The sequence below is a fragment of the Myodes glareolus genome, chromosome 16 (assembly GCF_982192425.1).
Source record: "Myodes glareolus chromosome 16, mMyoGla1.1, whole genome shotgun sequence".
Classification (NCBI taxonomy): Eukaryota; Metazoa; Chordata; class Mammalia; order Rodentia; family Cricetidae; genus Myodes; species Myodes glareolus.
Window position 1 is genome coordinate 878,522 of NC_142041.1, and position 17,327 is coordinate 895,848.

The 17,327-nt window shown below is 41.7% G+C and overlaps 1 protein-coding gene and 1 pseudogene across 1 annotated transcript in view; both read left to right on the forward strand.

Moving 5' to 3' along the window:
• The window catches only part of Cnbd1 (cyclic nucleotide binding domain containing 1), a 293,203-nt gene that overhangs the window by 120,334 nt on the left and 155,542 nt on the right, over positions 1 to 17,327 (forward strand). The window lies entirely within an intron of this gene.
• On the forward strand, positions 9,226 to 9,415 carry LOC148119516 (Nuclear RNase P; annotated as a pseudogene).

Below are 17,327 nucleotides of genomic sequence, written 5' to 3' on the forward strand. Positions count from 1 at the left end.
AATATTACTATCTGTGCACCAGAGATTAATGTCTATTGCTTCTGTGAGATGATTTTTCTGCCTAGTACGACTAATACATAGACACATACTTGTTAATTAATCTTTGATACAGTAAAATTTTTGACATAGTCAACCCACAAACTGGTGAAAAAATAAAAAGCAAGCAAAAAATATCAAGGTTTGATTTACACAGGTTTCTGAGAAAAACTAGATCATTATTTGACAGTGAAATGAACAACAATATTATTTCCTAACAATTTATTTATAAATGCCTCTTTTCCAAGCCTTTTTGTCCCCAATATTGCAATTGTGCCTCCGCCAGACCTGTGATCAAACATCCAAAAAGTTTGTTCCAATCTTAAAAAAGTTTGCATAATCTTACCTTGGGTTAATGTTTCTCTATGTTGATGTCATGTGATGCCCAGATGAATTCTTCAAAGCTCTGCTCACTGCGGCATTTTCCCTGACCAATGTCATCTGAGTCATCACCAGTGGGTCTAGCGTAAAGTTACATTATGTTCAAGAAGGGAATAGCTCTCAATCACAGATGCACACACATGCTCTATAATTATTGTGCTCTTCTCTGTGGGTATCTCAGTGGGGCTTGCTGCAGATTTCTCTCTTAAACTTTGTGATGTGGGATGTCTGTCTGTATATGTGATACTTTATTGGATGATGAATAAAACTGTTTTGGCCAATGGCTTAGCAAAGTGAAGCCAGGCAGGAAATTCGGACAGATAGTGGGTGGAGTCAGGGAGATGCCATGTAGCTGCCAATGGATACAGACACTTATCAGTAAGCCACAGCCTAATGCCAATACACAGATTAATAGAAATAGGTTAATTTAAGATGTAAGAGTTAGTTCATAAGAATCCTGAGCTAATAGGCCAAGTAGTGTTATAATTAATATAGATTCTGTGTGATTATTCAGGTCTGGGTGGCTGGGAACGAATGAGCAATTTTCTACTACAACTTTGTCTGTTATTGATGTCTGTACGCTGACCTGCTGGCATGTGTCCTAAGCATATGAGCTCTTTTCTTGCTCCAGATCCTATGAAAAGTGATTTGAATCCCCTAATGAGTCAGACTAACAATATTTCTTAAAAACTCTGCAAATGCCTACCCAATGCTGTGCCTGTTTCTTTGTGAAGGGCAACACACAGTTGAAAATACTTGCTGTTTACAGTGGAGAGCTTGTCTCCATAGGCCCCACATCAAGGACTTGCTGGAACTGTATTGGTTTGGCAGGTTATCAGCTGTCCTGTGGAGCATGAAATGGCCAGTGTGTCCAGAGTACTTGTCACTTTCTGCTTACCCAGTGAAGTTTTACTCTGTCAGCAATTTTAGAATGCAACTTATGTTCTTTCCAGTACACAGATGATTCAGGTCATTTGGACTGTTAGGGCAGAATGTTGAAATTATTCCCAGGGGAAGTAAAAGCAAAACCGAATTGTGTATATTTTCTATCGTGTGCAAACATGAACTGTTTATGACCTTTTTCTAATGGATATGTAAAAGACGAAGAGGATGTACTTTATAGATCAATGGCATAACATATATACTATAAGTGTTGTTTTTAGTTAAAGGTCTAAAGCTACTACATCATCTGCTTCAGGATGGCCATGTGGTAGCATTTCCAGGGAGTACTCTCATCTGCCATGAGCTCCCTGTGTATATGAACTTGTACCTAAGTGTGTTTGTGTGGGGGGTACAGACTGGTTAAGCAAATAATACATTTAAATACAATGGAAACCATAATCTTGGTAGCTCAGAGGGTAAAAATCTCTGTGCGGTTAGCCCTCACACGCTATACTTTTTTTTTTTAACTTATTAACATGCTGTTTATCATTGACTTCTAGGCCTTTCTCATAAAAATAATCCTTTAGAAGTACATTTTTTTACAGATGCTAAGCATATTTTTTCCAATTGTATATTCATGGGCTAGAGAAATGATAAAGAAATTAGTACATGTACAAACTGGAAAGCTGAAAAGCCTTGGAAATATGTCAAATCCAAGGCAAAATCTGTGGCCTGGTTCTGTTTATGGTGTCACCTAATAGTGTGACATCATTACCATCTTAGAATCTAACTCCAAGCTGTGCCCAACAGCTTACAATGTACATAGGTTACCCCTCCACCAAAGTACTTGGATGCATGACCTATGGTGAATTACGTCTTTTCTTCCACTATGTATAACTTGAGGTTGAAACGTGCTTATTATGTTTGATAGAAAATGACTAGTGATTTTTCTAGTTCAGCCATCTTGCCAGCCTGGGAATCACATACATGTACAGCTGATGAATAGTCAGAGTTCTCATTCCTCAAGCAGATCTGACTTTTCTTTGTGATGCAGACTTAGCCCAAGAACTGATTCAGGCTGGAGAATTGGGAAGGAAGGGCTTGCCAATAGAGAACTGATACATCCAGTTCTTGATATCTTTTGGTTTCACAGTAAGCAGCACTTTTATGAACCATTTATGATCATTTCTCAAGAGCCCAGTGCTCCATGGCCATGCCAATAGACTCCTGAAGTCAGGATCCATCTCACCATTACAATTTTCTGCTATAAGGGACTTTTCTGCATGTTTAAGTAGTTATTTTCACATTGCTTCTGGCTAATAAGAGCTGCCATATGTCTTCTGATACTTTAGGAAGCCACCTTGCCTATTGCTATCAAAGATTACTATTCCAAACCTGTATCCTTTGCTTACAAAGCTCTGATACTGTAGTTTATAAGGATATTCATATCTGCTTTCACTCATGGAGACATTAATTATGGCTTTCCCTGTATAGAACAGAGTATGGTGGAGATTCTTTCAGACTTTTAAATTTTTCCACAAAGATAAAATGTGAGTCCAAAAACTCTGGTATTAAAGAATGAAATTGAAAAGAAGAGGAAGCAATTAAAAGGCTTTAATTAATTCCCCAGTGGATGGTGAAGAGTGCAGAAACTGAAAATTTACAAACCATTTAAAACATGCAGTTGCTAACAAAACTGCACAGATGGATCATGGATGTGTTGTTAAACATCAGACAGAGAGCACTGTTGAATCAGCAATGTGTTGGTTACTATCATGTGACCCATATCCAAGGAAAGTTGGATATTGATTAGCTACTGAGCTGGGCTAATGCTGCCAGCAAAGTCAGCCGCTGCCTGTCTTCTGATCTGCTGATCCTTCCTCCAGGTTCACAATTTTGATTTTCACTCCAGATATCTGTCAGATTTCATTGATTTTGGCACTCTGATACCAAATTATTTAGCCCATGAAATTATTTCAAACTGTGTTGCTGAGAAGTCATCTGAGCAGATGGATCTAAACCTGTGCAATATCTTTTAACCTGTGAAGAGCTGAGTTCAGTGCTGATGGTGTGATGCTCCGATGTGCTGGGAAAATAAGGTTCATTTTACCAATTGGTGCAGTTTGACCAAATCTGGCTGTGGAATGACATATATTGCTTGAACGATAGATACTATAGAGGTGGCTCCTCTAGGTCAAGTTTGAGAAACACAGATGTGATCAGTTCTGACCAGCTAGCTGCAAAGGTGACTGGAGACTTTGAGAGTTTGGGCCAATAAAGGATGGTCACACCTTTGGGGAAATGGGGTGCTGGGAGTGACCCTGCATGGACACCCCTTGGGGGAGGGTGCCAGAATGCACAGAGTCAAAGACAGACTCCGAAAGTCAGGTGAAAGTAAAACTTGACTCTTTTATTGAGGGTATGAGCAGGCCTCTTATACCATCTACCTCCCAAGGCCTCACTGGCTCAGGCTGCTACTTTGCTGCATTGTCCTTTCCTCATTGGCTTCTCCTGTTACGTGTCTCTGCGTCAGCAGTCTCTGGGTCTAGTGGCAGGCCCTAGAATAGTTCAGGGAGAAAGTTCTTGCAGCACAGGCTCAAGCGGGCTGGTTTGGGCAAGGAAATTGTGGCTTGGGTAAACTGGTCAACAATTTGAATATGACCAGGCAGTTACGGGTTAAAGATTGCCAGCAAAGTGGTGGCACACTCAGCTACTCAGACTTGGCCTTCTGTGCTCTTCCCAGGATCTTGCAACCATCTTTTTCGGTGAGAGAAACACAGCCTTGGAGAGGCTGGGAGTTTACTGGCAGCTCTGTTATTGGTCAAAAGGCTGCTGGCATACTCTTCCGGTTTGAGAATCATAAAAGCAAAACATTGAAAGAAAGAGATAATTCTTTCAAGAAAATTCCCCTCTGATGCTTATAGCCATCACTCTCTACTGGTGTATTCTTAACCGATTCTTCTCTCTGTCTGGTAATATTGACAACTTCTTTCCTTGTAAAGGCAGCTTAATGGTCAGAGTGACATTTAATCCATCTTCAGACTCACCGGTATGCATGCATGCAGAGAAGAATTATAGGGGACTAGACTTTGAATGATTAAATCTTTGACACTGGTAAGCATGAATGCTAAAACCTGTGGGAATGTAAATGAGATAAAGACGCAAAAGATTCTCCCTTTCCCCCTCTCTTTTATTCCTGCAAGTAGACAGGAGAAGGGGAGAAGAGGTGAAGAAAGAGGAGGAAGTGAGGAAGGATGGAGGATTGGGTGAGGGTGGCAATGGATGGTGGGATGAGAGATGGCCGTGTGCTGTCTCAGTTAGATTTTCCTATTGCTGTGAAAAGACAACATGGCCATAACAACTCTTCTTTTTCTGAAATTTTTAAAAAATTATTTATGTATGTAGGTGCTTTTCCCTGTATGCATGTCTTTGCATCCCTTGTGTGCAATGCCTACAGAGGCGTAAGAAGGTGATGGAAAGCCTAGCACTGGAGTTACAGATGATTGAGTCACCCTGTGGGTGCTGGAAACCAAACCTGGCTTCTCTGGAAGAACACCCAGCTCTCTGAGCCATCTCACCAACTGCCAGCAATTTTTTAAATTAAACTTTTCTTTTCTTTTACATACCAACCACAGTTTCCCTTCCCTCCTGTCTTTTTGATCTCTCCTTCCCACTTCCTGTCTATCCCCCCATTCATTCCTCCTCCTTCTCCATTCAGAAAGGGGCAGGCCTCGTATAGGAGTCAACAAATCATGGCATATCAGGTTGAGGCAGTATCAAACTCTCCTCCCCTCCCCATATCAAGACTGGACAAGGCATCCCTGCATGGGGGATAGGTTCCAAAAAGTCAACTCATGCAACATGGATCGGTCCTGACCTCACTGCTAGGGGTCCCACAAACAGACCCAGACCAAGCTGCACAATTATCACCCAAATGAAGAAGACCTAGATCAGTCCCATGCAGGCTCCCCAGCTGTCAGACCAGAGTTTGTGAGCTCTCACCAGTTCAGGGCAGCTGTCTCTGTAGGTTCTCCCATCATGATCTTGACCTCTCCCGCTTGCTCAGAAAATCCCTCCTTCCTCTCTTCAACCGGAGCTCTGGAGCTTGGGCCAGTAGATGGCTGTAGATCTCTGCATCTCTGCATCTGTTTCCATCAGTTACTGGATGAAGATTCTCTGATACAATTAGGGTAGTCACCAGTCTGGTTACAGGAGATAGTCAGTTCAGGCACTCTCTTCACTATTGTAAGGAGTCTCAGCTGGTTTTTGTTGTTGTTGTTGTTGTTTTGGTTTTTTGTTTCCACAGCAACTCTTTTGTAAAGAAAACATTTAATTGAGGGGGGTTGCTTACAGTTTCAGATGTTGAGTCAGTTATTATCATGGCACGGAACAGGCGGCGAGCAGACAGAGGTGTTGCTGGAGTGAGACTGCTACATCTTTCAGGCAACAGTAAATCACTGTGCAGTATCCTGAGTGTAAGAAACCTCAAAGCCTGCCTCCATAGTGACACACTTCCTCTAACAAGACCACACCCACTACAACAAAGCCACACCTCCTAATAGTGCCAATTCCTATGAGATTATGTGGGTCAAATACATCCAAACTATCCCAGGTGCTTTATATACTGCCTTTGATGGTCTGGTAAAGACCCATTGAGTTTGAGATAATAGCTCTATCTTCCCATTATCTGAGTCTTTGAATCTATCTTCCATCATCTGCCTGTCCATTTCAGAGTTTCTTTGATATTTAATATGGGACACTGCAGCTTTGAGATTCTTGTGGAGGAAAGTATTGTGATATATATATATATATATATATATCAATAACACCTCAGTAGTTCATATATATAAGAACTGTTGCCTGGATATGACATTCAACATTATGAACAGGTCTCATATTTTTTTTTACCATCTGTTCCTATTTAGTTTTGATTCCTTGGTCTTGTTTCTGAACACCAAGAATTTATACTTGACGAGGCTTCCAGTCAAGACTGCAATCAATTAAATCTTATGGTGCCTTCACTGAAAAAAAAATTCACCAAAAACAAAACAAAAATAACCCTCATTTCCCTTACAATGGTCCAGCAGTATAGTCACTATAGAGATAGTCAGTCAAAGATAGCAGATAGAAGGAGAGGTTGATTATACTGAAAATGGTAGTGTAATCCTACAGTATGTCTTGTTGGAGAGACCCAAGCAAAATGCAGTGTGTGTGCGCGCTCTGAATTATGTCTATATCATGTCTATTAGTGGGCTATTTCCACCTGCCCAGAAGATTCGTCGTAATCTAGAAGTACAAAGTAGCATCTCTCCTGAAGCATTCACATCTTAAATGTTCATGTACCTGCTCTTCCTAGGATGCCAGTTTTGTTATGGAGCAACACGCAGAAATAATTCATTTTTCCTCATATGCTAAACATACAGTGAGCCCTAGGCGTCATCATCAGCTCGATCTGATCTTTAACTATAGTAGATGATAAGTAAGCCCACTATATCCCAAACTTTGATTAATTGATCAGAGCCATCCTTCCTCTTGGCACATGGGTCACCCTCAGAAATAATTACTTACTTGCATAATGTTTCATTCACTATATCTTCTCTTCTGTCCCATCAAAGATGGCATCAAAGATTACATAAGATAGTATTCGGCAACTTAGATTGTAGTCCACATGTCACAGATAAAAAGTCTCAGTAAGTTTTTTTATGTATATACCTCATTATTGCTGCAATAAAATGGAATCTTTTTTGTCAGCTGGCAATGAAAATTTAATTTTAGAATCTTATCATTAGAAAAATCTCAAAAAACCTCACTTGAGGGCCTTATATTAGCATTTTAAGGAATGGAGCTTTGAAAGGAGGGATTCCTGTGGGACACTGTTTTTAGGAAGTTTGTAAAGCAGCTATAGAAAAAGGTCCAGGTAGGCATGATGGTTCAGATAAGCAAATATAGTTAGCCTGGGCCCTTGGGGAGTTCTGAAGCATAAATTATACTGTGAAGATTCTCCTTTTCTAGCTGGTCGTCAGTCAGTCATCACTCCTGGTCTAGTCCTAGCTGGTGGATAGGCACAGGGATAAGCAGACATCTCTGAGGTTGAAATAGAGCAGATATACGGTCATGAACAGTAGCCATGTCAGCAGGTGCTGCGAGCTGAAAATGGGGATCTAGTAGCAGAATCTGTTTCATCTGCCTTATAATATTGAATATATAATATAATACCCTTCCCTATAATATTGAAAAAATAGTGTAAGTTTGTACACTGGCATTTCAAGTTTTGGAGAACTGATTTCATTTGGGCAAGATAATTAATCTTTGTGAATCTGTTTCTTCTCTAGGGAAACATAAAGATGAGAAGTCACCTGAAGGGATAAAGTGAGGATAAATGTGTTAAAGAGCTAGTAGAGTCTTGCTTCCCATGCATTTGAAATCTATGTTACGTTAACAAAGGAGGCAGAAATGGACTGTATTACCAGGAAAAAGATTAGGTTTATCTAACACAGATGTTGGTATCTATTTCTTTTCACAAAGAGACAATGTGTCACTTGTATAAAATAATGCAATATTGCTATACAGGGACAAACTTGAATTATATTTAAGACAAAGAGTTGGGTGTTACAGGACAAAACCAGTCTGATTAATGTTGAGAAAAAGTGAGTATTGTTAGAATTTCCATTAACACACCACCAGTGCTTTTTGAAAAACTTATTGATTGTTGGGAGCCACCTGGAGGCACAGGTGGTCCTGCAGTTTGGAGGTAGCCACGTGGGGCTGAGCAACCCTGCCTGCACCCTTGCCTGCACATGCTCAGACCAGCAGAATGGCATTAACCAATCAGGACAGCGTTCAAGCCGCTCCACCGTTTAAAAGCAGATGCCTCGGGACCCTACTTGCTCTCTCTAAGCTTTCTCTTGTCCCTGCTCTATCTTCCCTTCCCCCAATTTTCCTCAAGGGAATGCTCCAAATAAAGATGTGACCAGAGAAGGAATTCTCGTTTTTGGTGGGGTTCATTCCTGCTGGACGGGATGGCGCCCCGCAACTGGTGCTCGAAACCCCGGACGCTGAGGGACCCTGACAACTACGCCGGGGGACCCTGAGAAAGCCCGGGAGAAAAAGCCGAAATCAGACACCAGGACACAGAGAGCCTTGAATTTCAGAACTCTGAGAACATGGAGCGGTGAGTGACGTCGGTTGAAATCCCCAGAAAGGGGAGGAAAAGAAATGTAAAAAGGAATTTCAAAGGATAGGCCTAAAATAGAAAAGAAAATACAAAAAAAAAAAAAAAAAAAAAAAATCAAAGTTAAGGTATCTGAAAGAAGGTACAAAAAGCAACGGGGAAGAAAAATCCCTTAAGTTCAGTGCAGGTGGAGCTGAGAAAAAGCGAGGTTTACGGTTGGGAGATCCGCGGCTTCCTCCGTGCATACTCGCTGTTAGAGACTGGAGGCAACAGTCTCGTAGGGAGGCGAGCTTGATCACTGCCTTCCCTGTTCTTAAAGAGCCACAGAGCTTTTGGAGGTGATTTTCGCCTAATTTTGATAAGAGAGCTCAGTCTCTGGCTCTCACGTACAAAAAACTTTAATTTTTGACTGAGAAAGACAAGCTGCTTGATCGTGCTGAGAGTGCTGGCGGCAGCCGGCCCGCCTTTGAGCGGTAATGCCTGATTAGAAACACGGAAGTGGGCCAGGCACGGTGGTGCACACCTGTGATCCCAGCTACTCAGGAGGGAGACGCAACCAGTTGCTGGCGGGGAGTTTGCTGGAGGCCTGCAAATAGCCAGGTCGCGGGCGGGCTAAAGTCCGTGTGACATCAGAGGCCTTCTGGCGGGGCTATGGTTTTTGGAGGACTTTTTCAGCACCTGAGCGGACTCGCCTGACTGAGGCGGAAGCTGCATGGTGAGCAGCGGCGCCATAGAAGGCAGAGAGGAGCTGAATCGGCTCTGCGGAAAAACTGTGTTTCCATAGCAACATGGGCGAGCGGGAAGGTGAGTTCCCAGAGAACGGGGCTCTGCGCGCGGGCGGACGGGGCAGGAGAAGCCCCTCCACGGGTGGGCGGATGCCCCCCCTCGCCGGAGCTTGAAAAAGACTCACAGCCGGCGGTGCGAGTTCATTGCCTGAGGTGAAACGGCGAGCCCGCACATGGCCCGGGGCGGAGCCATGCCCTTGGGCCATGCGGAGCGCGCCATAATGGGCTTCAGAGGCGGAGCTGTGGCAGCCGCCGCCTCCGCTGCTGCCGCCCTCAGTCAAGGTCGCCAAGAATTTAGTCAGATAAAAACATTTGTCGCCAAAAATTCAGTCAGATAAAAACATTTATCCCCCAAACAACGTCCCTTCGTCAGCAGGAAGTAGCCAGATCGATGCTACGCCCATTCTCCCTTAAAGAACTGGTCGTGATTATCATAATAAAGGCATGTTTACCTGGTTACCGTATCCTAGGTAACAAAGAAAGGCGGACCTTTTGCCTGAGGCACCTGGTGAGATAAACAATGTTACCTAGAGGTTTTTCCATCTGAATAGGGGAGCTGGAGAGATGGCTCAGCGGTTAAGGGCATTGCCTGCTCTTCCAAAGGTTATGAGTTCAATTCCCAGTGACAACTGCTTTGGTTTTTAAACAATAGAGGGGGACTACACTACCAGTGACAGCTTCCCCCAGAGAAAGGATTTCTCTTGCATTCTATACACTTAATTTTTAATTCAAAATTTTGCTGGTACAGGCAAACAAGATTTGCTCTTTGAAACGGAGACATGCAAGTCTCAACCAGCCTACTTCCAATACTGATTGTGCTGAATTTTTACACTGAGAGTTTTTAATACTCTTAAATGTTTAATTTGGGAGGAGAGTTTTGTTTATGTTTTTCTAGGAATGCTGACATACATCTGGATGCCAGCAAGACTGACGAGAGAAGTAAAGAAGAAAGATGACCCAGTGGATGCTGAGTGTCCTGCTGTGGAAGATTCATGCGGAGACAGCAGAGATGACCTTCTGGGCGGTGCCAAGAGCAGCTGTTTCACACCATCGACTTGAGCAACACCCTGTGCAACCTCTTATCTCTTACTCTACTTTGCCTTTTCCTTCCTTAGGAATGGGTGGGAGCAGAGATATCCTTGGCATGCTGCGTCTAGGTGGGGACCAGATTGGAAAATAGTTTTGCCTTATTGCTCTTAAAGACAATAATTAGGGGGAGATGTTGGGAGCCACCTGGAGGCACAGGTGGTCCTGCAGTTTGGAGGTAGCCACGTGGGGCTGAGCAACCCTGCCTGCACCCTTGCCTGCACATGCTCAGACCAGCAGAATGGCATTAACCAATCAGGACAGCGTTCAAGCCGCTCCACCGTTTAAAAGCAGATGCCTCGGGACCCTACTTGCTCTCTCTAAGCTTTCTCTTGTCCCTGCTCTATCTTCCCTTCCCCCAATTTTCCTCAAGGGAATGCTCCAAATAAAGATGTGACCAGAGAAGGAATTCTCGTTTTTGGTGGGGTTCATTCCTGCTGGACGGGATGGCGCCCCGCAATTGATAAAGTGTGCATGAGACAAGATGAATCTCCCTGAAATAAACACTTCTACCAAGTCCAGGATTTAGATTGGCTTAGGATTTACTGTACATAAGTGATTGATTAGATAAATAATACAAAGATGTGGAGTTTATTGTTCTCATCTGACTAATCTTGTTTATTTCAACTTTATACAATTTTCCAGGGATGGTGGTTTTTATCTGCCAACTTTTATTCACGCAGTAGGACTTTAACAAGTGCTCCCTGTACTTGGAGTCTTTATGCAATTCTAAGAATATTTGTTTGTATATAGCAAATGGCTCTCCTTTAGCCAACAGTATTAGGTGACCTGTATGACAGTGACTTATGTTCCCATTCACTGCACATACAATTCCTGCGTCTGATCATGTTTCCTTAAGATGTTGCTCTCCAGGAAACTGTATTCCCTTTGTGTTAGTCAAATATAAAAATAACTATAGAACCAATACTTAAAATAATTTTATAACTCAAGATGATGTCACAGAATTTCCCATGGGAATTACTTTAGCAGTGTGGGTGGCTGCAATGGTTGCTAATGTTGACATTAATTTTGAGGTTTAAATGAATATTCAAATCAAGATAACAATCTCTTTAATTCAGTTCCATTATTATTGAGAAAAGACAGTGCACACATACCTGTTTATTTAAAACTTAAAAATCATCATGATACTTGAAAATATTCAAGGAGAACTTGGATGACTTTGATGCAATGTTACCTTCACTTCTGCTATTGCTGCTCAGAATAATTAAAGCTGGGATACTTTTACATGTACAGAAATCAGTCCCAGTAGACAGTGTGGCTCATAGCATAGATCTGAATGACTGATGGAACTTAATTCCAATCTGCTTCCAAGGTTTATGATTTGGAACAAATTTCAAAATCCATCCTCAGTTTCTTTCCTGTATAAACAGGGCCTTCAGTGGAGCTGGCTAAGTGTATATGTGTTCATCATGAAAATCACTAAATCAACCCCCAACATAGGATGGTACTATGGGCACTTTGGGTGCCCATTTCAGCTCACCAAATATTAGAAACAAAATAATAGGCACAGGAATTAGGAATTGGCTGATGAGATACCACAGGCAATTTCATATTATTTCTGTCTCTCAGCTTTTTCATTAGAACTCTAGTCTTGAAAATAAGAAACCAAGTGACTCATTTCTTTTCTCAAATCGTATTTAGAGCTGAATGAAACTTGCGGAATATTTTATTAAGGATTTTTGTTTCTGAACACATGAGAGACAATCTCTTTCTGTTTCTGTCTGTCTGTATCTCTCCCTCCCTCCCTCTCTCCTGTAGTAGGAAATGGGTCCCTTGTTTGACCCGGCTGCCCCGCTAGTTTACACCGGAAATAATCACACAGAAATTGTATTCATTGAAACACTGCCTGGCCCATCTCTAGCCTCTTATTGGCTAACTCTTACATATTAGTTGAACCCATTTCCATTAATGTGTATTGCCACTTGACTGTGGCTTACCGGCATGAGTCTAACCAACTTTCATCTTGGGCTGGAGAATCATGGCGTCTGCCTGACTCTGTTCTTTCTAGCATTCTGTTCTGTCTTCCCCACCTACCTGAGTTCTGCCCAATCAACTAGGCCAAGGCAGTTTCTTTAATAACCAATGAAAGAAACACAGATACAGAAAGGCCTCCTACACCTCCCTCCCTCCCTCCCTCCCTCTTCCCCCTCTTTATCTCTCTCTCTCTTTCTCTCTCTCTCTCTATCTGATTGCCTGTGCTCTATCAGGTTCAGGGACCAAGATTGCACCAGATCCATGAGCGAACTGAAAAGTGTTCTTTGTCTAAGTTTTCTGAAAAGTTTTTGGGTCACTTGTGTTATTTCCTTTCCTTTCATGTTGTATAACACTACTGTTTGGACATGCACTTTCGCTATGATAAGGTTTTGATATATAAAATTTGGTTTATATAACAGAGCTATTCAGGTTTTCTATTTTAATCTTCTCTCAGTTCTGATAGATGTATTTTCAAAGAATTTGTTTACTCTTTAAATTTTTTGTTTAAAATATTCTTCATTTTTTATCTTTTAATGACTAAGTTTCTGCCATTTTGAATAACAATGATTTGGATTATCACAACTTTTTTTTTTAAAAAAAGTATATGAGACACAGTAAGCATGTAACAAGATACCCATATTTAAAGGATATAGTATAGGATGTGTGCAAAGTAATGATCCTGTCACCATATTTAAGTCAGTAAATGTCCCATCACTCCTCAGTTTCATTATTCCTATTGTTATTCTTCCCATCCTGACCACTCTCAGGACATCCTATTCCCTAGTCTCATCTCAGTTCTGTCTCTGTGGGCTATTAGCATTTCCAAGAATTAGTGTCAAAGGAATCATGCACATACTGTCCCTTTTTCTCTAAAATCTTTCATTTTGTGACATTATTTTCACTTGTATCTGTGTTGCATGTATAAATTATGAATTCCTTTGTATTTCAAAACACATTCTATTGTATCAGTGTGACACAATTTGTATATCCATCACATTGTAGATAGGCCTTCAGATGGCTTACAGTTTTTAGTACACATAAAACTGCTCTGAACCACACTCTTATATTTATGTACATTTGCACTCATTTCTCTAGGGAGCAAATACGTAGGCATGGAATATCTCTCATATGGAAAGCACATAGTTAAGTATGAAGAGTCTGGAAAAGTGCTTTTTTACAGTGAACACATTGCTAAGCATTTCCAAAGAAAGTGACTAAGAGTTTGAATTTTCCACATGCTTAGCATTTTTATTTATTTATTTTTAATTTTTTTTTCTGTACTTTAAAAATATAACCTATCGAGTTTAATTTGGGTTGTTTGTGTGTGAGTTGGTGTGAAGTTATTTGCTCTTCCTCTGGCGATGAATGGAGATTGAGACAGAGACCCACATTGGAACACTGGACTTAACTCTCTAGGTCCAAACGAGAAGCAGAAGGAAAGAGAACGTGAGCAAAGAAGGCAAGACCAGAGGGAACCTTCACCCGTTGATGGATGGAGATTGAGACAGAGACCCACATTGGAGCACTGGACTGAGCCCCCAAGGTCTAAATGAGGAGCAGAAGGAAGGAGAACATGAACAAGAAAGGCAGGACCGTGAGGAGTGCGTTCACCCACTGATACAAGGGGACTGATCTAATGAGAATTCACCAAGGCCAGTTGGACTGGGACTGAATGAGCACGTGATCCAACCAGATTCTCTGAATGAGGCCGGATTCTCTGAATGTGGCTGGCCCGAAGTCTTTCTGAAAAGCCATTGACAATGACACTGGGATTTGTTTCCTCTGCATATACTGGATTTTTGGGATCCAGTCTGTTTGGATGCTCACCTGCCTGGACCTGGAGGGAGGGGGGAGGAACTTGAACTTCCCACAGGTTAGGAAACCCTGACTGCTCTTAGGGATGGAGAGAGAGGAGGAGAGGGAGTGGGAGGAGTGGGAGGGTGTTGGGAGGAGGGGCGGAAATGGAAACTTTTATAAATTAATAAACTTTTATAAATTTAAAAAAAAAAATAAAAAAAAGAAGTAAACGTACAGACTTCTCGGACTGTGAACTGCTTAGCGTTTTTAAATATAGTTTTTCTAGTAGGTCCTCAATGTGGCTTCATTCTGCATTTCCTAGTAGCAAGAGATCTGTGCCTTTTTAAGTAGATTTATTTTCACCTTTGTATTTTATAGGAAAGCATCCTGTCAAATCTTACACTTCTTTTCAAAACACTGGAGATTTGTATATTACTGTTGGCATACATATTTAATACTGAGAATTAAAAATAAATTCTGGATAAAACTCTTTGATCAAACATATAATTTGGAAATAGTTTCTCACACTCTGACCCTTTTCTTCATTTCCTAAATACTAGCCACTTGTGAAGAGTGGAGGTTTTGAATGTTAGTAAGTTTAATATGTCAAATTTTATCAAAGTACTCTTCATCTAACCAACAGATACACAGAATTTCTCCATGTATTTTCTTTTTTTTTCCTCAAAGTTTATTAAAATACAAAAGTCTCCATTTCCGCCCCTCCTCCCACCCCCCTCCCACTCCCCCCACTCCTGCCCCTCCTCCCTCTCCATCCCCAAGAGCAGTCAGGGTCTCCTGCCCTGTGGGTAGTTTAGGCTCCTCCCCCCTCCCTCCAGGTCCAGGAAGGTGAGCATCCAAACAGACTGGATCCCAAAAATCCAGTATATGCAGAGGAAACAAGTCCCAGTGTCATTGTCAATGGCTTTTCAGAAAGACTTCGGGCCAGACACATTCAGAGAATCCGGCCTCATTCAGAGAATCTGGTTGGATCACGTGCTTGCTCAATTCCAATCAACTGGCCTTGGTGAACTCTCATTAGATCAGTCCCCTTGTATCATTGGGTGATCGCACCCCTCGCGGTCCTGATTTCCTTTTTCATGTTCTTCCTCCTCCTGCTCCTCATTTGGACCTTGGGGGACTCCGTCCGGTGCTCCAATGTGGGTCTCTGTCTGTATCGCCACCCATCGTCGGATGAAGGTTCCCTCTGATCTTGCCTTCCTTGCTCACGTTCTCTCTCCTTCTGCTTCTCGTTTGGACCTAGGGAGTTAAGTCCAGTGTTCCAATGTGGGTCTCTGTCTCTATCTCCATCCATCGCCAGATGAAGGATCTCTCTGGATAGAACTTCTCAGCACTCCATGTATTTTCATAGAACTTTTAATATTGAACTTCATTATTACATTTGTAACACATTGTCAGCTAATTTTTCCGCAGTGTGTGTTTTTGAACTGACCCTGTATTTTTGTTTAAATCATATCAGATTGCACCTATTCTTTGACTACATTTCATGAATACAGTCTTCGATTTTTAGAACTTTTAAACATTTGTTTATTTATTTGCTTGCATGTCTATTTACTTACTTAATGTGTACTGAGCCTGACTCATTTAATCAAGATCAGAAGCACAAAATGTTTCCTGTTGCCAGCTTCTACTGGTCGATCTCGCAAAAATGTGTCACATGCTCATATAATAAGTGTTTATAATAAACCGTGCTAGAATAAGTATATCTTATTTCTTTTAACTTATCTTGCTATTCCACCACAACCTCCATTATTATATTAGGTATAAGTGACAAAATTAGGTATTTTTTCCTTTTTCCTGCTATTACATAGAAAGCATTTGTTGTTTCTTACACAGACATTAGATATGTGAGCTCAATGGTTCTTATGGATAAACTTACTCTATGAAGTTAAAGTAGAATTTTCACCTTTACTTAACTTGGGAGTTCTGATAGATAAGTGATGGATAATGTATTTTGTTAATTTATTTCTGTATCTACTAAGAATATTCTATGCTCTGTTTATTAGATTCTTAAAAATATATATAGATATAAATATATTTTATTTTTTTAAGAGAAAATAAACTCAGTTTTCATTTTACATACTAATCCAGTTCCCACTTCCTCCCATCCTCCCATTCACTCCACCTTCTCCCCACCCATCTCCCCATTCACTCCTCAGGGAGGGTAAGGCACATTGCTTTGGGAAAGGTGCAAGGTCCTCTGTACTCTATCTAGGCTGAAAAAGGTATTTATCCAAAGAGAATGGGTTCCCCAAAAGCCAGTACAATCAGTAGGGAAAAATCCTGGTGTTACTGTCAGTGGCCCCACAGTCTGCCCCAGCCATGCAACTGTCAACAATACTCAGAGGGTTCAGTTCCTTCCCTAGTTCCTTCCCTATCTGACTAGAGATGGTGAGCTCCCATTACCTCAGATAAACTGTTTCAGTAGGTGTCCCCATCATGGTGTTGACCTCTTTGCTCATATTCTCACTTCTCCCATTCTTCAACTGGACACTGGGACTGCACTTTCCCCATCCACTGCAGGCTTCTCTCACACCTGTCACCACAGTCAAATCTCTAGTTCTGCCTCTCTCTATCATATATTCACCACTCTTTTCTTCCGTTCTTCTCTCTTCCCCACCTCTCCATTGCATACTCACTCACCGTAGTGGCTTTGGAAAATGCAATGTCACACTGTATATATATACCCCCAACTGTTTTACTTGCAAATATTCATTGCAATGAGTCATCCATCTGATTCAAGGTTTCTGGTTTCTGAAATGCCATCAATAGTGGACTATTGTGATAGGAGATATTGTCTCCGACATCCTGCTGTTGGCCAGAGTCAGGGTGATCCTGTGGCTAGGAAGGGTGACTGGGGTCATGTTCCATACCAACTCCTGGCTGCTGCACAGGCGTCAGTGTCTGCTGCCCCAAGAACAGCTGGGCTTGACCTTTGTGCTTTTAGCTTGCGCTGTGCTCTCAATCTCTCTTTAGGGCAAGGATCATTGGTTTCAGCTGCAGTAGTTTCATGCTGGGACTGGCCAGTGGCCTAGTACTGGCTCTGGTCAATAATGATATCTGGTTTCGCAGGACCAACTCCTCTACTCATTCTGCAGCTCGTAGATGGAGTAGACATTAGAGTAGACCTACTCAAAGCAGTGCATCTGACTTGGATGGCTGCTGAGTCAGTCATC